The sequence below is a fragment of the Equus asinus genome, unplaced genomic scaffold, assembly GCF_041296235.1.
Source record: "Equus asinus isolate D_3611 breed Donkey unplaced genomic scaffold, EquAss-T2T_v2 contig_3, whole genome shotgun sequence".
Taxonomy (NCBI): Eukaryota; Metazoa; Chordata; class Mammalia; order Perissodactyla; family Equidae; genus Equus; species Equus asinus.
The window spans coordinates 1,142,490-1,165,709 of NW_027224960.1; the positions used below are offsets into that span (position 1 = coordinate 1,142,490).

The following is a 23,220-nucleotide window of genomic DNA, read 5'->3' on the forward strand; positions in this document are numbered from 1 at the left end:
TTCTGTTACATTTTAAGCTTAAATATTATATATTTCAATATCTATCTTGATAAAAGCAGCCTCTGGTACAGCTTTCTAATCATATATTTAGCATTCTCTCTTTTCACCTCTAAACTTCTTCAGAGGGCTCTCCTCGAACTTCTCCATCATTATTTTGATGTGCAGCTTTCTGGAGAAGCCTGGGGCCCAGCAAACCAATGAGGAGACTTCCAATTGGGGCTGTGATGAGGATGGACAAAAATGCCACTGTCAACACATCCATTCCATATTCTTCTAATTGTTTCTCTCCATGTGACCTTGCTGTGTCCAAGGCCACGGATCCTATTGCAGCCTGTAAAAGTTTAATGGTAAAGTTGGACACAGGCATATAAGACAGGCACATAGAAAAAAGGTGAATTATTTTATCATTTGCAAAAGCAAACTGCTTGTTCTTTTGTTCAACTAAGAAAGTTCTTTCTTTCAAAGTGTACTGCAATTGGTTTTGGTATTCTGAAAATTCTCCTGCCCTGGCATGGGGAAGGGATGGTGATTCATATGTACTTAGTTGCAGAAGGCAGGGTTACAAAAATATCAGGCAAATATATTTCAAAACACAAGGTAAATACAGCCTCATGATATAATTGACTATAAGACGATTCTGTATACTAAATTCCTTATGAGTAAAGAAAGTCACTGGTCATCTCACTCTTTTATCTTCAGGAATCTGGAATTAAAAAAGAACAAGATGAAAAAGTGCAGTGAGCCCTGTGGCCGAGTGGTTAAGTTTGCATATTCCACTTCAGCGGCTGAGAGTTTTGCTAGTTTGGGGGTGGACATGGTACCGCTCATCAGGCCATGCTGAGGCGGCGTCCCACATAGCGCAACCAGAGGCACTCACAACTAGAATGCACAACTGTGTACTGAGGGGCTTTGGGGAGAAGAAGAAGAAGAAAAAAGAAGATTGGCAGCAGATGTTAGCTCAGATACCAATCTTTTAAAAAAAGTTTAGTGATACTTACTGGAAGATGGCAAAGTTTTAAATGAAAAAACATAAGAATATGTATTGCTATAGAGCTAAACTAATTGTTAAACATAAAGAAACCTGAAAGTGGTAGGCACTGTCAAAACTTGAAGGTAATCTTATTAGGTATTTGGTGAACTCTTTGCCTTAGGTCTTGGTGAAATGTTTTATTTAAAATTTGTCTACTGGGAAGTATTATGAAAACCTTCATTTTCTTTTAGAGGCAAAATGCCATATTAGTGCACTTGGGAAAATAATATATTAATCAATCTGGTTATTCCCTTATTCCACAAAACACAACAATGTTGTCCTCTAGGACAATGAATCAGAAGAGAGAATGCTGGTGTGGATGAGACACAATGGCAGAGACTACTAATTGCCCACAAATATCTGAATGCCCCTTTTCCCTTCTAAACTAGAACTCCTGAGTGTTAGCTGGTCACATTGCTGTCCAAACCAAGACTTTTTTTCATCCTTCTTTGCAACTAGATGAAGCTATATATCTAAGTTCTGGCCACTGAGAGGTGAGCAGAAGTGATAAATGCTACTTTTGGATTGTTCCCTGAAGAGAAATGGACACTTGCACATCATTCTTTTTCCCCTTCCCCCTGATGAGAAATGGTGAACTGATGGAAGGCACATGCTGAGGACAGTGTCACCCTGCCAGCTCTGGAGTGTCCATGCTGGACTGCTGGTGGGAGAGAAGGAAAAATCTATCTCACTTAGTCCCTGTATGTGAGGGCTCTTTGTTATTTCAGGTTCCTTGTACCATAACTAATTCAACATTTCAAGAATTCTTGGCAAGAACTGCACTCATTACAATCTATATTTCTCTTTCAGTTCTCCATTGTGTGTGTATGTTTTGAGGTTTGTAGGTATGCTGATTTAAAATATATTGTGATTTAAAATATATTTCTTACAGCAGGTCATGGACCAAAAAGTTTGAAGAACACTAATATGGAAAAAAACATACAAGAAAGTCTTGTTTCTTAGGCAGTGGCAAAAGAAGAAAAAAGAAAATTCCATACAATACTTGCTTCACAGTACATACATTATTCACCACATCCAAGATAATTTCTCCTTATTATAAATTTGCTTTGACAGCAGGAAAGTGCTGTCTTTCAAATTTTAACCTTTAGAAACAAATCTTTCAAACCAAAGCTACTAGAGTAATTATTTTGATAGTTACCTAATAAAGTTACCAGAAGTAGTGTAGAAGCTGGAGACACTGAGGGAGAAACTATTCCACTTATTGTACCATATAAACCTCACAGTATTCTTAGCCATTATGTCCCAGACATCTTTCAAAGTCTGATGAAAAAAAAACTTCTCTGGGATAATGCCCAAACCTATAGCCACACCAAATCTGGCATATAGTTACAGAGCATACACAACCCTCAAAGTTTCCTAAATTAAAAATATCTGATTTTCATCTCATGAAATAGAAATTTACATATTTAAATAATTGCAAAATAATCAAGGATGCAACAGTTAAATCTTGTTTGCTATAATTAGTCTGAAAATATACAATACAATCAGGGCTATTTGCAACAAATGATAATCTATACAGTTCTAATTTAATTAGCAATTATAGGTATTCTACCAAATGCATGGTCAATAATTTCAAGCACCTGTTAGTGCCTTGTTAGAGTGCACAAATTTTGGGTCATGTGATTGAGACAACTGACAGGAAGTACAGCTAGTTTGAAAAATTTAATATTAACTAATAATCTAGGAAATCAATAAAGCATTTTCTGAGTTGTTTCTCAATAAATCTTTCTCCATTATATATAAAGACCGAGGTTGAGCATAACTGATCATCAATCATATTGACAGTGAAGTATTTCCAAACACTAACATGGGCCGCGCTATTTCTGTTTCACTCTCTTCTTAGAAGACATCAAAACGAAAAATCTCTAGGTGATTCAGAGAGCTCTGACTGATGAAAATTCAAACTCTTCCCTCCCTCTACTACTGCTTTCTAGTAACATAGGGATTTATTGGATTTTCAGTTGTACCCTGGAGATCTAAAGAAATTTAAATGAGCCATCATATTAAAGGAATCAGCATACCAAAAATAAAACTTTTAGAGTAGATTAGTAAAAATTCTTTTCATAAATCAAACTTTAGTTACTTTTGTTCACCAAATTTGGACAAGCCCTCTTATTCAAAATTTTAAGGGATCATATTGAAATAGGAGTTAAGATCCATCATTACCTGGACTGTGGCCTTTGGAAGCCATGCAAATGAAATAAATATCTTTTCCTTTATGTTAAAACCAGCAAAACACACCATCAGAAATGTAGTCAAAATTCGTATCAGTACTGCAATACCCAGGGTGGCAACACAAAGGCCTGTAAGAAATACTCAATTTTTAGACATAACGAAATACTGGGGAAGAAATGGAATCTCCTGATTATTGATTCAAAATTCTATCAACAGAAATAATCTAAAAACATTAAAAAATTAAAAAGACAAAAATGATTAGGCATAATTTGTCAAAACATCAATATTAAGGATCAATCAGACCATTTGTTTAAAAGAAGGTATTTGCCCTAAATTAAAGCCAGAAATTAACTAAATATATTTGAATTTCCACAAAGGAGATTTGAATGTTATTTATCTTATGCTTTATAGCAAGAACCACACTTTTTCCCATGTGTTTATTTAACAAGAATTTATTAAACTATAACTACGCATAACAGAATTTGGACTAGGTTCTGATACCCAAACACGCATAACGTACAGACTTTGCCTCCATGAACTCCAAAGTCAGAGGAAGACAGAAACATAAAGAACCAAAAGGTGAGTGCAGTGTAAATATACCGGTAAGAGGGCGCAGAAGAGAAAAAACTTAATATTTTCATCAAAGTGGTTGAGAATTCTTTACAGAGGATAAGACCAGAGGTGATATTCAAAATATTTATCAGCAAGTATGGAGGCAATCAGGCAGTCAGAAGAGAGCTGGCTGGGCACTGACCAGTCAGAATAGACACTGGCTTCTACACCTGTTTCCCCATACTGGTGTGTGCACTGACTGCCCATCACCCTGGCTGATGTGTACAGCTACTTCGTTCAGTCCTTCAGAATCCTTTGCTGATAAAGGTAAGTTCATTCTGATTTGCAAAATAAGAGATTGTGACTAGGGCAAGGCAAGCTACCGGACCTGAGAAAGGCAAAGCTAAGGTGAGTACTAGGTAATAGGGTGGTTTTTGAAAAAGTAACATTTGTTGAGTTCTTGCTCTGTGCTAGGTTCTGTATTAAGCTTTAAATGCATCTCTTTACTTAATCTTTACAACCTGTGGAGTAATTATTCTCACTTTACAGTTGAAAAAAAATGAAGATCAGAAAGGATAAATAACTTTCTCAAGTTCAAGAGGCTGGTAAAACACCAGACAGACATTGCTTGATGCTCTATTGTGAATCTGCAACATGGTTTCTTTATGAAAAGGTTCTGTGGCTCTTTATTGGAGGGTATTTTTCCCAGCGTGGTAGATTTTCAAAAGTATTTGTTGCCTTAAGTACAAGATACAAAAGGGACGATCCCATTCCCAGGAGGGAGCAGTCTGGGGAGGATGATGAGGAAGCCTTGGACACACTGAGCCTCAAGTTTTGTGGGATTTACAAGTGGTGATGTCCAAGCAGCAACTGGCTATGTTGAATTCGAGATAAAGATTTTGCAATTACATAGTTTATAATCGAAGCCACTGAGTGTAGCTGAGCTCAGAGAAATGATACCCAGCGTGAAGTGTAGAAATCTTTTGAAAGAACTTGGAGGAAGAGCAGCACTTAAGCCATATATAGTGTAAAGGAAGACTCAGAGGGCACTGGAAAATGTAAAAATTCAACGTAAAAAGTGTTGTAAAGAGGTCAATAGCGTCCAATGCTGCTGAGAGATCAAGTCAAGTCAAGACTAACACGTATTTCGTGTATCCAGCAATACGACCGTGGTGAGGGCGGGGCTGGTTGTGGAATGGGGCAGAAGCTGGGCTGAAATGTTCTGAGGGAGGGCATGAGAGTTGAAATGGAAAAGGGGGACACAGTTACCTCTTTAGAAAAGTTTGAAAAGAGGAAGAGAGAGAGAGAGTGGTAGGTGAGGGGGGAAGTGAAATGAAGAAGGGATATATATATATATATGTATATATATTTATTCAAATTTTGACTGTGGTAAAATACACGTAAAATTTACCATCTTAACAATTTTTAAGTGTACAGTTCAGCAGCATTAAGTTAAACACTCACATTTTTGTGCAACCAATCTCCAGAACATTTTCATCTTGCAAAGCTGAAACTCTACACCCATTAAACAGCAAGTCCCCATTTCCCCGCCTAAACCCTGGCAGCCACCGCTCTCCTTTCTGTCCTTATGAATTTGACTCCTCTGGATGCCTCACAGGAGTGGGATCATGCGGGATTTGTCTTTCTGTAACTGGCTTATCTTACCCAGTGTAATGTCCTCAGGTTCATCTATGTTGTCACATGCGTCAGAATAGAAAGATACTATTTTAAGATAGGAGAGATTAAAATCTGTTTCAATTCTGCAGAAGAGAAAGCTGTGACAAGGATATCTGAAGATGTGTCAGAAAAAGGGGAGACTCTGTGTGAGATCTAGAAGGAGGTGGCAGGGATGGGATCCCTAGTATGGACGGAATAATACTGTGATGCAAGAAAAGAAGGAAATAATGAGTACAGGTCTTTCTTGATGTACGATGGGGTTACATCCTGATAAACCAATCATAAGTTGAAAGTCAACTTTAAGTCAAAATATTGTAAGTCAAAAATACACTTTGGGCTGGCCTGGTGGCATAGTGGTTAAGTTCGCACCTGCCGCTTCAGCAGCCCAGGGTTCCCAGGCTTGGATCCCAGGTGTGGACCTAGCACCGCTCTCAAGTCATGCCGTGGCGGTATCCCACATACAAATTAGAAGAAGACTGGCACAGGTGTTAGCTCAGCAACAATCTTCCTCAAGCAAAAAGAGGAAGATTGGCAACAGATGTTAGCTCAGGGCCAATCTTCCTCACCAAAAGAAAGAAAGAAAGAAAGAAAAAGAAAAAAATGCATTTAATACACCTAACCTACCAAATATCATACCTTAGCCTAGCCTACCTTAAATGTACTAGGAACACTTACATTAGCCTACAGTTAGGCAATCATCCAATACAAAGCCTATTTGATAATAAAATGTTCACTATCTTATGTAATTTCTTGAATACTTACTGAAACTGAGAAACAGAAAGGGTAGAAGTGTATGGGTCGTTTGCCCTCATGATCCTGTGGTGACTAGAGCTGCAGCTCACTGGCGGCTGCCCAGCATCTCGAGAAAGGATCATATGGCATATCGCTAGCCGGGGAAAAGATCAAAATTCAAAATTCGAAGTATGGTTTCTAATGACTGCATATCACTTTCATACCATGGTAAAGTCAAAAAATCCTAAGTCAAACCATCGTCAGTCGGGGACCATCTGTATACGTGTACAAATTAATTTTTGAGTATGGTACTAAAAGTCAACAGTTTTAATATGATGGCTTTTGAATGTATGAATGAATAAAAGAATGAATGAACAAACATTTCTATCCCATGGATACATATTATAGAACTGCCTAATTATCTTTAAAATTCTGGCCCTTGATCAGGACAAGCCTAGATGAACATTCTTATCGTTGGAAAAAAATTGTAAGGCCTGCATTTTCTTGATAGTAGTTAAGAGCGACACTTTTCTTTACAAGCAACAATATTTAAGGCATAAAATTTACTGTCTTAGATTGACAAACATTCTTTTCTAACCAACTGCTTAAAAGATCAGTATTAACTTTTTATATAATTGTGACAATGGGAACCACCAAATATAAACCTACTACAGATACTACAACTGAATATAAAAAGTTGATTTTAGCAAAAACACTACTTTGAAATTCTCACCCACAGTTTCTGGTCTGAGAGATGCAATAGATACCTCTGCTCCAATCAGTCCAAAGAGAAGGGGCTGGAAGATATCCCAGGCCACTGCAATAATCTTTTCAACCTCTGCCTAAAAGAAACACACATACACATACAGGGATTTTTATTATGTGAAGTTAGAAGATCTAAGAATTTTACTAATTTGAAATCTGAGTCAATTTGACCTGAGATAGGCTTTATCTATGTGGCATCTATAAATAAGAAGGTAGCTAGAATACAGCAAAAAATTGCATAAAGATACTTCTAACAGTTAAGGTATTACATAAGGTGCGTTGGTGTTGGTTTGCAAAAGGATGTTAACTATAAAGAATCTCATCAAGTCATCTCAGGAGGACTTCGACTTCTGAATACATGATGTGTGTGTCCATAATACTTAGTATTACTTTATAGTTAATTTTCACTCAACAATATGATTAAAAGATCTTGTAATATTTATACATATATCTAGAAATGCACCTTATTGCTGCATAATAATGTATGATATGGAAGTACCATAGTTTATTCAACCATTTCTTTATTAATAGACCTTTAAGTTGTTTCCAATTTTATTTTATTATAAAAGAATACTGTTTATGACTATCTCAAATCATGCACAAAAATAAAATTCCGGTATAGTGAAGTGCTGTGCCAGTTATTAACTTACTGCCCCTCGGCTCCAAATCCTCCTTTCAATTGTTGCTCTGCAGAAGATGGAGCCAGGGGCTGGCCCAGTGGCCGAGTAGTTAAGTTCGCGCGCTCTGCTTTGGCGGCCGCGGGTTTCGCCGGTTCGAATTCTGGATGTGGACGTGGCGCTGCTCAACAAGCCATGCTGGGGTGGCATCCCGCATGCCACAACTGGAAGGACCCACAACTAAAAACACACAACTATGTACCGGGGGGCTTGGGAAAAATAAAATCTCAAAAAATGGAGCTGGACCCTTTTAAGTCTTTCCCCTTTGCTAGCTGGACCATATTAAATTTTGCCACTAGAGGGCGCCCAAGAGCTACTCCAAGAGGAAGGCGCTCGTCTGGTTCGGTGGCTCCTCCTAGCAGGATGCTTCCGCACCGGGTCCTGCGGCCCGGGTGGCTTCTCCAGAGCCAGGCTCCTAGGGTGTATGGCGGCCAGCAGCACTCAGCGGTCAGCAGCTGCCCCCAGCCTCCTCCTCGGGTGATTTCATAGCCAACTGCCCTGGGCAACATACCACCCCATACACCTTTAGAGGGTAGATTTCCAGCAACTTCTGCAGGCAGGGTACCATGGTGACTTCTCTGCCATCCAGTGAACCAAGGCTCTAACAAGGCTTGGGTTCTCAGCCCTGGGTGCCGAAGTAGGTGGGGTGGGGTGGGGAGGTGGAAGCGGATGCTGCATCTCAGCCCTAGGGGTTTATAGCTGCTATTCCTATATTCTTTAGGGGCCTCTTTACATCTTACAAGACAATCCCCAGTATGGTTAATAATAAGCTTTCCCTATTCCAGTTACTATATGGTTTCTCATTCCTTCTAAGACCCTAATTGATATAAGTACTAACTTTATAACACACAATACAAAAACCCTTGGAAAAGATTGACATAATTGACTAGAATAAAACGAAAATATTTTGTGGCAAAAGAAACCATAAAAAAGGATAGGTGACAAACCAGGGGAAAATATCTGTACTATGTGTAACAGAATAAGGAGCAATATCCAATCAATAAGAAACAGACATAGAACCTAATCGAAAAATGGGCAAGGCATACGCACAAGTAATTTGTACCAGAAGAAACACAAGGGCCAAAAAACATGAGATACTAAAACTCAGTAATCAGAGAAACACAAATTAAAATGATATACCATATATTTTTTTGGGGGGGGAAGCCATCATATTGGAAAAAAACACTAAAAAGTTTTAATAATGTCTAGTATTTATAAGACTGTAAGGAAACTCAGCAATTGGTAGGAGAGCAAATTGATAATGCTTTTTTTGTAGGGCAATTTAGCAGTACCCTTAACAGTGTCTAAGAATTTACATTTAACAGATTTTTTCAATCAACTAATAAGAATCTATGTTTTTGAACGACATTTTAACATTTTTTTACCATTTTTACACATCTAAGGATCTATACTTTCATTTACGTACTCAGCAGTTTGACAAAGGAGGATTACCTCGTTTCCCTATTTTCTTAATTTTTGTTATTTCTGGTATGTTTATTAAGGTGAAGATTCTATTTCCTCTTAGTTTATAAATGTTTAAAGACACCGTATATGAGGGGTTGGTTGATTTATTTATATAGTTCTATTCCTATATCATTATAAAGTTATGTTTTCACATCGTAAGGAATCAGATCATGACTGAGGTTCAAATTCTGCCACACACCAACTGCAAGCCACTCGCCTCTCAGCATCTAATTTTCCTCATTTGTAAAATGAGAGGTTTACATTAGATAACGTCCAAGATCCTTTATCACTTAATGACAGTGAATCGTCTGCCAAACTAAGGTCCAGATGCCACCCTTCTACATATCTTTAAATTTTACTTTTTAATTTAGTTTTTAGAGTATATCATAGCTAAAGTTCAGACTTTAGCTGATATCCATAGTTGTAAAGAACAAAAATCAACTCTATTAATTTTAGGTTACTTAGCCTTCTGTTGCCATGACTAATGGCTTAACAGAAGTCCTCGAAAGTATTTCATGTACTGAGAACTCCAATGAAAGCAGAGGCATATTGAGTTTTCTCTATCAAATTGTTTTTATTTCTAAACTTGGACAAAGGCCACAATTTGGTTTTTTTTTTTTTCTCGCTGAGGAAGATTCGCCCTGAGCCAACATCAGTTGCCAGTCTTCCTCTATTTTGTATGTGAGCTGCTGTCACAGCATGGCCACTGATAGACAAGTGGTGAACATCTGCGCCTGGGAACTGAACCCAGACCACCAAAGCAGAGCATGCTGAACTTAATCACTAGACCACCAGGGCTGGCCCCACGATTTGGTTTTTGATTGTAATACTGTAGACTAATTTAATATCAGACATGGCCCTATATATTGTAAAACTTAAAGATGAGAGAGAAGCCACAATGTACCTTCTTGTGGGTTTTTTTGTAACTTCAAAACTAAAATGAATCTGTTTATAAAGAAAATAGAGGGGCTGGCCCCGTGGTGTGGTAGTTAAGTTTGGCACACTCCACTTTGGTGGCCCAGGTTTGCAGGTTCAGATCCCAGGCGTGGACCTACACCATTCATCAGCCATGCTGTGGTGGTGACCCACATACAAAGTAGAGGAAGACTGGTGCAGATGTTAGCTCAGTGACAATCTTCCCCAAGCAAAAATAAAAAGAAGAAGATTGGCAATGGATATTAGCTCAGGGTGAATCTTCCTCAGGAAAAAAAAAAGAAAGAAAAAGGAGTCATCAAATAGGCTAAGTACAAAAGAAGACATGAGTTCAGAGGAATGAAGACTGTGGTGTCCACTGAAAGTTAAGGCCACTTTACCTATCTGTATGCACCATTAGTAAGAATCTTCAACAATGGAAATCACTTTCCATTATGGACAAAAAGAGAAAGTTAAGAGAAACAGAAGTTTCATCATGAGTTAAATATCTACTTAAGCTGACACTTCTCTTCTTAGAGAGAAGATTTCAAGATTCAGAAGATTGAAAATATATCAAGAAAAACATCCTGTATCTGTTAAAGTCATCAGAAGAAGCACTGCATTTGAAAACAGATGAAAAATATAGATGAAAAAGGCCTTAAAAAAGTGAGTGCATTTGAATACAATAATGGCAAGATTATAAGGAAAACCAAGCAGGAAAGTATGAGATAATGTCAGAAAACTACAGGCGCAAACAAAATTTTATAAAATATTGTAGCTTGTCAAAGCATAATTCAACAACAATATAGCTACAGCACTGAGTTTACAAGTGTTTTATTTCCATTTTCCCACATAATAGCCACAATAATTCTTTAGTGATTATTATTATTTTTTTCAGTGTACAGTTGAGGAAACTGAGTATTAGAGAAGGTAAGTGACTTGCTTGGGATTACACATCTAGACAGTAGAATCTCTGGGACTGGAATCCCAATTTCCATAGATTAAATTTTATGCTCTTTTTATTACATTGTGCTGCTCAGAGATAGTCATAAAAATTATTAGTGTGTTCTGACTAAGCACTTTGCCTTATATAGATTATTTCACTTAATCCTCCACTCTATGAAGTTGTTGCTATTATCATTCCCCACTTGAGAGATATGGAAATCGAAGACTGAGAAGTCAGATACTTTGTACATGGGCATACAGCTACTCAGGTGTAGGGCTGAGCTTAATCCAGGAAGTCTGAGTGCTCAGACCCTATGCTACACCATGGAACAAGGAGGAAAAGCAGTCCAAAACCTGGACTCATTGATTTGGTGCCTCCAGAAGTAGGGACTTGCCTGAGTACTAAATTAGAAAAGATATGGAGAGTGTCTGCCATATAAGTGATTCAATGAAGGTTTTTTTACCCTGTCTTTAGGAAATCATTTTCATATACTCAAACAGTGTGTTTTCATCCTGGCTCTGCCACTTATTAGCTTGGTGACCTTAGGCACTCTATCTACTATCTCTAGGCCTTGGTATCCTCATTTGTAAAATGGGTCTCATATCTACCTCTCAAGGTTATTGCAAAGAATAAATGAGATAACATAGGTAAGATTTCACTAGGAAAGGAATCTTTAAGAAAAAATAAACTGAGGAAAGGTCATAATAAGAGATTGATAGATCGGACCACGTGAAACTATAAGATATTTGTGTGTTAAAAATGAACAATAAAAAAAGGCACAAAGGGCTAATATCATATATATAATCAGTACATTCAACTTTAGGAGATAATGGACAAAAAACCTATCAAAGAAAAAGAAAAAATACAAATAGCTAAATATATGAAAAAGCATTCAATTTTATTGTTAAGCAAGGAGGCATAAAACAAAAAAAGATACCACTTTTGACTATCAGTAAGGATAAAAATTAAAAACAATAATATTCTAAGGCAGTGTTTCACAAAGTGTGGTCCCCAGGGAAGCAGCATCAGCATCACCTGGTAACTGATCAGAAGTACACATTCTCAGGCCCCACCGTAGTCTAACTAAATCAGAAATTCGGGGTGGGGTCCACAAGTCCAATTTAACAAGACTTCCAGGTGGTGCTAAAGTTGGATAAACATTATTCTAAGCTGATGACGATGTAATGATATAGGTACCTCACATATTACTGGTGGAAAAGTAAATGGATACAACTCTAGAAAGCAACCAGTTTGGTAATACGTGTCAAAAACCTAAAAATGTTCATGTTATTTGACCCAAAAAATTTAGCATTAAGAATCTGCCCTAAGGAAACGATATTGGATTTCAGCATAATTTAAAATAGCAGAGACTGGTTTTAAAAAGCTTATGGTGCATCCACGTGTGTGTGTGTGTGTGTGTGTGTGTGTGTAAAGAGACATACATAGGAGATTAACCAGAGGTAAATATGAAAAAAAAAGCTGTCAGTTCTCTCTCCGGGTTTTGGGATTACATTGATCTTCTATGTAATCAGCCAGGCTGCTGGCAATTCAGGCAAAGTTATGGCAAATGCAGAAAAACAGATGATTTGTTTGGTTTATAACGGTCTTTTCTACATGACTCACATCCTCGTTTTCTGAAGAATCGTGTAACCGGAACTGGCCGGGCCCCCTCCCTTGTCTTCTGCGCGAGTGGCTCACGTCCACTTGCGGTGGGCACCCGTCTTCCCCTCGACGTCTGTTGCTAAAACTACTCTTTTATGTTCTATTCCAAATGATATGGTTCCTTTTCACTGTTTATTTTTTTATCCTATCATTTATTAATTTACAAACAATCTGAAATTGCAAAGTTTGGAAGTATAATGTTTTTAATACACTTGCTATATGTTATTCGAATAGATGTCGAAACATAAAAACGTGCCCTGCACAATGATGGTATATTCTGGTCACTTTGGAGTCGACAAACCTGAGTTAAATCCCAGTGCCACTTTCTAATTTTGTGACCTTGGACATGTTATTTAAGTCCTTCTGACTTACAGTCTCTATAAAATGTAAATGGTAATATTTTTTCAAAGGTTTTTTTGATGAGAATAAATGAGAATATCCCCTCACTGGCTAGCACAGGGCCATACGGAGTGGCAATAAAAATTGATTAATTCTCTTCCCTCTTTTCACCCATGACAGTATAATATAATGAGTTGGTTGTAATTTTTGAAGACTTTTAAACAAGTGACAACAGAAAGCATTTACCTATAAAATTCAATTTGAAGAAACTTACTACAAGCATATTTGAGAATTTTCCTGTTGAATAAATGAAAGGAAATAAACCAAAATAGTTTACAGAGCTGTTGGCTTTAGGTGGAGAAATTACAAATCATTTTTTCTTTCCTTTTATCTGACTTTTAAAAAATTTTTCAAAGTTCTACAATAAGCATATACCGCTTTCATACTCAGAAATCAAATAAACTTTATTCTAAACAATATTCTCTTTGGTAATTTATTTTTTTAAATGCTAAAAAAGGTTACCATTCAAAAGTGAAGGGACAGTTTGTAAAATGCTAATGTCAGGCAAGCTCCCAGATGCTCGACAAGGGTCACAGTGCACACACAGTGGCATGCCTTCACGGAGTGAAGACTGCGAGCTCTGTCCCGGACAAGGGGGCCAGAGTGCTCCGAGAGCAGTGCGCTGGTCAGCAGCCCAGGCAGGATGGAAGGCACTCAGCAGTGAGCGCTCAGCGAGGAGCCAGGGAGCTGAGATCAGACCCGAGACTGAACAGCAATGTGTGATCACCTGCCTCGGCCTGCAAGGAAAGTGAAGCCACGGAAAAGCAAATTTTGACAAGAGCAAATGTTTATAAGAGATGAGGGATGATAAGAGGACCCAATTTATACTGGGAAGTTTATGTTTTAGCTTTCCTCTTGTCAGATGTTAAGTTACGTGAAATCACAAAGGAGAATTTAATAATACGGGTGCTGCTAAGGAAAAAAAAGTAGACCTGAAATAAGCCTTACAGCCAAGCCTCCCCAGGAGGACGCAGCAGCCCTGGGCCCATGCAGTGCCTGCAGCAGGGCTCTGCAGAGCCTTGCTCCTTGCCTGCAAAGCCCAATCCACTGCGGCCTGCTTTCCTGGGGCCTCAGTCCCTTATCTACACAAGGCTCCAGGCAGCCCCACCAATCCACCCTCCTCTACAGCAAAGGGATGCCCAACTGCACATGTCTTGCCTCCCGAGAGTGAAAGCCTCCAACGGAGTGCCATGTGCCCACAGTGAAGCCCTGCCTCTACAGACCTCTGCAGAGACCGCTCACCTGCAGGGCACTGCACACCCAACCTCAGGACTGATAATCAACATATATTTTTCATGTAGTATTATTTTAAGCTGAATTATTTTCAATAGTTGTCTTTGGTTTTCCCAAATGATATATGTGTATTTAGTTTAGGTCACCCACATCTAATTTCTTCATGAAGCAGAATAGTATATGATCCTCTCAAGTTCAAATCCATAAAAATGTACCTTGAAATTAAATAAATGGCAACCAGCTAATTTCCATAATACACATAAAGGAAATGAATAATTTTAATGATCTTGAAAGTCAGTAAGAAAAACAGACAATCATAAAAAATGGGCACAGGCTTTTGAATAAACTGGCTAGTAAATATATGACAAGATGATTAGCTCCACTTGTAAAGAAATACAAATCAGATCAATAATGAGAAACATTTTTCACCTGTCAGATTAGCAAAATATCTAAAGATTGAAAGTACACAGATCAGAAAAACAGATCCTTTCACAAACTGTTGGTGGGAATATAAATTGGTACTGCTGTTTAAGAGGGCAACTCAAGGGGCTGGCTGCATGGCTGAGTGGTTAAGTTCATGCACTCTGCTTTGGCGGCCTGGGTTCACCAGTTTGGATCCTGGGCACAGACCTACTACACACCGCTTGTCAGGCCATGTTGTGGCGGCGTCCCACATAGAAGAACTAGAATGACCTACAACTAGGATATACAACTACGTACTGGGGCTTTGGGGAGGAAAAAAAGAGGAAGATTGGCAATAGCTGTTAGCTCAGGGCCAATCTTCCTCACCAAAAAATTTTTAAAAAGCATACGTTAAAAAAAGGGCAAATTGATACTATCAAAAGTATCAATGTGCATACTCTTTCATAGAGAAATCCTATTTCTAGAAATTAATCCTATAGATACACTCAAAGATATGCTATATTTTGTTGATTTTAAGAAACACACTTTTTCATTTCTGAAATTAGGAAGTGATGTCATAGTTTAATTGGCAGCATTCTTTTTCTCTCTTGGTGGCATGTAAAATAATGGTGCTTCTTAGACTTGATAGTGTCTTAGTGGTATATGCAAGGATATTTTATTGATGCACTTTTTGTCTTGGCAGAAAATTAGAAACAATTTAAATGTCTGTTAAATTAAATTTAGGCAGGAAACTGGTTAAATAAAGTACAGTACAGCTATACAATGCAATACTCTGCAACCCTTACAAAGAATAAGGGAGGCATCATGGAAATATGACCATGATACATTTTAAGTAAAAACATCAAGTTATAGATTGGTATGTAACAGGAAAAAAGGAAGTGTATGTGTGCATTTGGGCATACATTTGTATATGTACAGAAAATAGCTCTTATGATTAATTTTATTAACTTGATATTATGAAAGTATCTGGAAAAAAACTAATCTAATCAGAAAGTAGTCATGAGAAGAAGAACTTAAAATGAAATTCACCTTTTCACTGCTCCATCCCATGCCTGCAAGGAAAGCCATGAGCAACGTACACAGTCCTCCTGACCCAGGGAAACCAAGATACACACTGCTGAACACCGACAGCACAGACAGCCCCAAAACAAGGCACGCCCGCTTCCATACAAGTTTGTCCTTGAGGAGAAAAAACGTGGGTTAGCTCAATTATTTCATAGAACTGATTTTTAATTATTGATTTTTCCATATTCAGGACTTAGTAGAAAATAAAAATGTCTGTATCTGTGCACATAAATGCATGACATAACATTTACTTTCTTTTCCTTAACAAAAGTAGAGTTAGCATGTGTACAAACGCAGCTTCCCCGTTCAGGAACCTCAGTGAGCCTCCTCTGAAGTCATTGACGCAGAAGTCCGCAGGGCTGAACGGAGCAGCAGAAAAGAGTGTGTGGGCTTTGGAAGTGGACAAATTAGGGTTAAAATGCAAGCTCTTTCCCACCATTGGCTATGCAGTGGCCATATTACTTAGCCTCTCCAAGCTTTGTTTCCTCCTCCTTGAAAGCAGTTACATCATGGGGTTTTTGTGAAGCTTAAAGATATGATATCTCTATTATTTTTAGGTTCTCTATTTACTCTTTAATGTGATGCTCTCCAGTTCTTCTTTCTAAATCTTTGAATACCAAGAAACTCTAGGTGGCTGTAGACTGAGAGGAGTCTGTGGTGTTGATTTTTAAAATCTAAGCAATGTGCTCCTCTCTTTCGTTACTTGTCCCTGTTCAGCCTTTAAACTTCTTGATTGCTTTAGAAGGCAGCAGGTCCTTAGAAGGGTTCGACTGGAAGCGCACAGGCCCTGGCAGTGGATGAACTGAGTTCATACCCAGCTCTACGGCGTTCTAGCTACGTGACCTTGTTTAAGTCATCTCTCCCTGAGCCTCAGCAGTGAAATGGTCATATTAAAGGTATTCTCTTCATGGGTTATTGTGTGGATTGCACTAGATCAGCGCTTCCCAACAGAACGATCAGTGATGCTGGAAATTTCTATGTCTGTACTGTCTCTGGAAATGTCCTGTGTCTGCTGGAGCTGCATGTAGATAGTCGCTGCCCTGATGAGCACAGCGGGACTTTACTCAACTCACCTGTCATTTTATACACAGTAAGCAACAAAATGTAAGCCATCATTTTTCTTTGCACTTTGTTGTATAATTAGAAAATCCTTGAATTTTCTTTTATGCATTCATAAAATCTTTTACAGACTATTTTACTTGGAGTTTTTTTGCAGCACAATAAAAATTCAAATCAACATACATTCTGATAATGCAAACATTAATTTTCTTAATTAAAGTTTTACTTCAGTTAAGATTTGAATTCCATTCAAAATGCTCTGAAATCTCAAAATAACACCAATTCTTTTAGAAAAGAAAAGATTTTTATATGTTTACCTATCAGAAGAGACTAAAGAGGGTAAAGGAAAACAAACAAGCCTTTGTTTCTCATTAAGAATCACTATGTACAGTAAAGAACTTCAATCTACTTGGTGAGAAAGAGACTATATTTTAATGAAATGTTAAGGTCTATCTATTTGATAGTATTAGAATCTAAGGTATTTTGACACTAAAACCGTGGGCCCAAAGAACCATTTTATATCTTGATTTAGTTGAGTATTATGAATAATAATAAAAATAAAAAATAAATTAATTAAAAAAATAAGACTTGCGGGGCTGGCTGGGTGGCGCAGTGGTTAAGCTCGCACGTTCCACTTCGGCGGCCCATGGTTGGCCAGTTCGGATCCCAGGTGCAACCTATGCACTGCTTGTCCAGCCATGCTGTGGCAGGCGTCCCACATATAAAGTAGAGGAAGATGGGTACGGATGTTAGCTCAGGGCCAGTGTTCCTCAGCAAAAAGAGGAGGATTGGCAGCAGATGTTAGCTCAGGGCTAATCTTTCCTCAAAAAAATGAAAATAAAAATAAGACTTGCATATCCTATTAGTTTGGAATTCATGTTATTTGTTTTACAGTGCAAGCTGAAGTGTACAGAATATAAATAGGAGAAGAAAATCCCAGGACTGCATTAACATCTTCAAGGTTTAGCTGTCTTCCTAAGCCTCACAGACAGCACTGACAGAGCAGCAAGCAGTTTTAAAATGGGGGTCATTTGCTAAATCACGTCCTTCACATGGCTCTGAGGGAGTGTTCCAGAATGTTTTCCCGTGACATTTTAGAGCACGACTTTCCCACAGATGGTTTCCTTTACCTGGTCACTGCTTGGGAAGTACTGAATAAAAAATCCAAGAAGAGCCCCAGCTGCCACACCAATTACTACCTCCAAAATGCCTCTGAGGACATTAAAAACCGTGGAACCTTAGACACACATAAAAAAAAATCTTCAGTCAGAACTCTAAATCCATAAATACAAAGACTTTACTTCAATCATCACACAAAGCATCTGATTACACAGAAGGAAAAGTTTACAGATATTTCCTGCTCTCCACAGTCTTAAATATATGTGACTTAAAGTGTCTAATAAAATGGGCCTATCTTATAAGAAAGGTATGCATTATTAGAGATAAACTTCAAAATAGGCATAAACTATGATTTGTGCACTTTTTTGTACATTTACTTCAAAAAACTTTACCTAAAGGGCCTAAGAAAATATGAAAGATAAAATTCATGATTCAGAGCTAATTGGTATGATATGCATAGGCTGGGTGAGTAGACTGATCTAGTTTTCAAACAGCCATTTAATAGCCTGATTTTTTTGTGTGTGAGGAAGGTTGACCCTGACCTAACATCCGTTGCCAATCTTCCTCTTTTTACTTGAGGAAGATTGTCGCCGAGCTAACATCTGTGCCAGTCTTCCTCTATTTTATGTGGGACACCGCCACAGCATGGCTTGAAGAGCAGCGCTATGTCCGTGCCTGGGATCTGAACCCACGAATCCTGGGCCACTAAGGCAGAGCACACGAACTTAAACCATTACCCCACAGGGCTGGCCCTACGAGCCTGATTTTAAAATAACAAATGTACACTGATTTTAGTAGGTTTGATATGTATAGAATACAGGAACTTAATTTGAGAATTAAAATCAAGAATCTTTTCTTACTATGATGAGTGTAAAGGACTCATTCCTTCTTGAATGTTTATTCTAAAAGCAAACTGAAAACAAATTATTTTTGAAATTGCTCTTAGAAGAATCTTTATTTCTTACTCAGCTCCTTTGAAATAATAGAGAGGTAAGTAGAACCAATATTTTCCCCCATATCATACAGAACTTAGGAAACTTTAATTAAAAAAACTTTGTGAACACATTGTGCAGAAAATTATATTAAAGTTGCTCAAAGGGGCCGGCCCAGTGGTGCAATGGTTAAGTTCACACATTATGCTTTGGCGGCTAGGGTTTGGCAGTTTGGATCCCGGGTGCAGACATGGCACCACTTGGCAAGCCATGCTGTGGTAGGCGTCCCACATATAAAGTAGAGGAAGATGGGCAAGGATGTTAGCTCAGGGCCAGCCTTCCTCAGCAAAAAAGGGGATTGGCAGCAGATGTTAGCTCAGGGCTAATCTTCCTCAAAAAAAAAAAAAAAGTTGTTCAACACATAAAGCCCTTCTTCACACACTATTCTAAGAAAAAATGTACTAACTAGTTATTGTGGGTTTTTGTCATTGTGGTTTAGAGTACACAATATGTCACCCCAAATATGCCACTGGGGCATAAGGATTATTCTGAGTTGAAGGCAATTGAGAAGAAGCAGATATAAGAAAAGCTCTCTGCCCTCTCACTATTTGCCCAAAAGCAGGACATACATTCATAAAGGTGTCCCCTCTCCTTTTTACCAGGAAGGACAGAAGTTAATCACTGAGACAACTTGGGACACTTATGGGCCCTTATCAGCCCCAAGACAGCACCAGAGGAATTCACATCACAAACTTTGCTAAAACAAGCCCTTATCTACCGTTAGGTCCCCATATGTTTCTTTTCCCACAATTTGCTGCCTCTAGAAGCTCAAAGCTCCTTTATCTTGTGCTTCTCCACATAATTATTGTTCTTTGCTAAAATGCTGAACAAGCCCAAATTCTGACCGCTCCTTTGACTTACTCATCTTTGAGGTCTTGTGTAAGCACAATGCACACGTTAATAAACTGTTTTTCTCTTGTTAGTCTGTCTCTTGTCAGTCTGATTACAGGGCCCCAGTCAACGAACCTGGTGTGGGAAACGGTTTTTCCTCCCCTACAGTTTCAATTATCTCTTGTATTTAAAAAAATGATTACCTCTGTAGTAGTTTTATTTAGCTAGGACAGCTCTCTATTAGGTAATAGTGTGACTGTCAAAAACATTTATCTGTGATAATAGTATACGTTGCAAGATATTACAGTAAATAATTTACTATAAATGTGTAGAAAGTAACTAACCACTTTCAGTCTCCCGTATAGTAAGATTGTTTAAAAGAAAAAAAGACTTCTTGGGCCCCACCTCTGAAAATTCTGATGCAGTAAGTCTGGCCGGGCCTGGGATCCACATTTTAAAGAGGCTCCAGGTAGCTCCTATCCAGATGGTCTAAGGACTGCATTTAGTAGGGCAGGGCAGAGGGTACAGAGTATTGTCAAGTAGGAAGGTTCTTCAGGCTAGCCCCACCCCCACCCCCACCCCTCAGATTATGAAAACCCCAGCAGCCGCTCCCCACGGCCCTCCCTACCCTGCTCCTGTGTGATTTTAATGCAAACTCTGTTGCTCTAAAGCTGTGGTTTCCATTCCCAAAGATTATGATTTAAGTGGCCTAAGGTAGGGCCCACATATGAGTATTTTTAAAAAGTTCCCAGGTAATTATAGTGTGCAGCTGAGGCTGAGAACTATTGTTTTAAAGGTGTATACCAGGAAGCAGGGAGAATGTACGATTGGACAGGTACAGTAGAGTTAAAATAGAGACAAGGGTGTAGATTCGACCTAATTGGTAATAGAGAATCCTTGCTGGTGCTTGAACAAGAAAGTAAGACTATCAAAACAATGCTTTGAGAAGATTAATTCACCAGTGATACACGGTGGGGACTAGACGTAAGGCAACTTCAGGGTGTGGGAAGAGGTGAAGTACTAGGTAATTGGCATACGTCAAATATAGTCATAAAATGGGAGGATAACCATGGGGCAGAGAGACTGAGAACACAAGACTTTCTAAGGTGTGTTCCCACTAAATAATCTGAAGCTAAACTTAGCCCACAATTACATTTTGTCAATAATATGAAATTGCAAATCTTATCTTCCAGTCTTGGAAACAGATTAAAAAGTGAACTTAAATGTGTGCTGTCCCAAAGGATAATAAAGGTGTTGAATAACAGTAGGGAAAAAATGCCTTAAGTTCCTGTTTTATTACTACTTAAAACCAAATATGTCTGTATCAGACAGTTATTAAGTATTAATAAGATACACATTAAAATAATTATTTCCCCTAAAATGTTAAAGACGAGAGAACAGAAACTGTCCCTCCCACTTGGACTACTTTGTCCTTTGTGCTCACTGAAACACCTGCTCACCCTCTGTGCGCAGTCTCGAAGGCTGACCCTCCCGGGTGGCTGCATGCAGAAGCTGTTCTCCTTCTTTTGACTTTGCTCTTTTGAAGCCCCCTCACGCACCTACCACAGTACTTGAGCATTTTATATTTAGAGGGTGAAGGGAGTAAAGACAAGAAGCCACTGGTTTCTCCTTAGGTATAGAACTAACTCTTGGAGTTGCTTTTTCTATTTTAATTTGCCTTAATCAATTATCAAGGAAATATGCCACACTCACAACATCATATCTATGTCGCTAGAGCATAAGAGAACAGCACACATGAACTGATCAGTTTACCTGTGGAAAAGGCCATGCCCAAGCACGTGTTGAAGCCAGTGATGGCCAGAATGTCATCAAAGCTGCCAGCAGCCATGAGTAAGGTCGGGACACCTTTTTCAACACCATAGCCCCCTTCCTGCAAAAGGAGCATTGAAGGCACCACCACAGCTGGAGACACAGCACCTAAGACAAAACTAAGCAGGCAGCACTTTAAATATTTATGATAGCATCTTCTTCATTATTACTATTATTAGTGAAATTATAATAACCTCCACTCTTTCAGAGGTTACACTTTAGACAATTACAGTCTTTCAAAGGCAGTGAAGTCCCAAACAGAAACACACGCACAGCTACAAGTTCTACAGAACACTTCTTCTGAGCGTGGCCATGGACAACTTGCGTTGGGACTACGCAGCCTGTCTGAAATCTGTATTTATGGCTGGTCTGGAAGACCTAATGGGGTGAGGCCCCAGGAATCTGCCTTCTATCTAAACAAAACATCCACGGCATGAGGTTTGAAAAACACGGCCATGGACTTTTTGGATTGGAATCCAGTGATGCGAGGCCTTCTATCAGGACCTGGCATGTAAAAATCAGACAACAGATTAGAAGAGGAAGGCCATAGTGACAGTAACAGTGACACTGATAACGGCAGCAGTAGGATAGCAGAAAGCATTTATGAAGCTCACTATGTACCTAACACCATTTTAAGCACTTCACATATATTAACTAATTTAATCCTCACAACCACCCTATGAGGTAGCTACAATCATTATCTTTGTTTTGCAAATGAGGAAATGGAGGCACAAAGAGATTAGGTAATTTGCCGAAGATCACATACTGGAAAGTCAGAGCCGAGATTTGAATCTAGGCAGTATAGCTCGAGAGTGTTAACCGTGAGAAGTAAGTAGTTCTTACTTCTTGCCTACTTATCAGCACCAAATTATTATTATTTTTTTTAAAGATTGGCACCTGTGCTAACATCTGTTGCCAATCTTTTCTTTTTTCTCCCCAAAGCCCCCCAGTACATAGTTGTAGACTGTAGTTGTGAGTGCCTCAGGCTGTGCTATATGGGACGCCAATGCCACCTCAACATGAGCCGTGGGGCTGACCCCAACACCAAATTCTTACCAAGTACTTTCATATTTATTTACTTCTTATGGCTCTTAAATCTTAGAAGTAGGAACCGGGGGCTGTCCCAGTGGCATAGTGGTTAAGTTCATGTGCTCTGCTTCGGCGGCCCAGAGTTTGCTGGTTCAGATCCTGGTGTGGACCTATATACTGCTCATCAAGCCATGCTGTGGTGGCATCCCACATAGAAGAACTAGAAGGATTTACAACTAGGATATACAACTATATACTGGGCCTTTGGGGAGAAAAAAAAAGAAAAGAGGAAGCTTGGGAACAGATGTTAGCTCAGGGCCAATCTTCCTCACCAAAAAAAAAAAGAAGAAGAAGAAGAAGAAGAAGAAAGAACTAACAGCAGGAGGAAAATACAGCAGAACAGATAATCATAAGAGCCTGGTGAAAGGAGGAGGAGGCCTGTGCTAGGTGTGGATCACCGTTGAGCATTCGTTATCCTTTGTATGGACTTTGAGGAGAGATCTGGCATCTCTCACTGGCATGGAATCAGGCATAATAAAAGTCTATTACTTCCTCAATAGTTTAAATTATTATAAAACTGTCAAAGTTAGCACCTACAAAGACATACACTATATTTTGAAGTTATAA

The 23,220-nt window shown here is 38.7% G+C and overlaps 1 pseudogene; it reads right to left on the reverse strand.

Moving 5' to 3' along the window:
• LOC139043592 (sodium/hydrogen exchanger 9B2-like) overlaps positions 1-23,220 on the reverse strand; it is a 55,126-nt pseudogene continuing 31,906 nt past the window's right edge.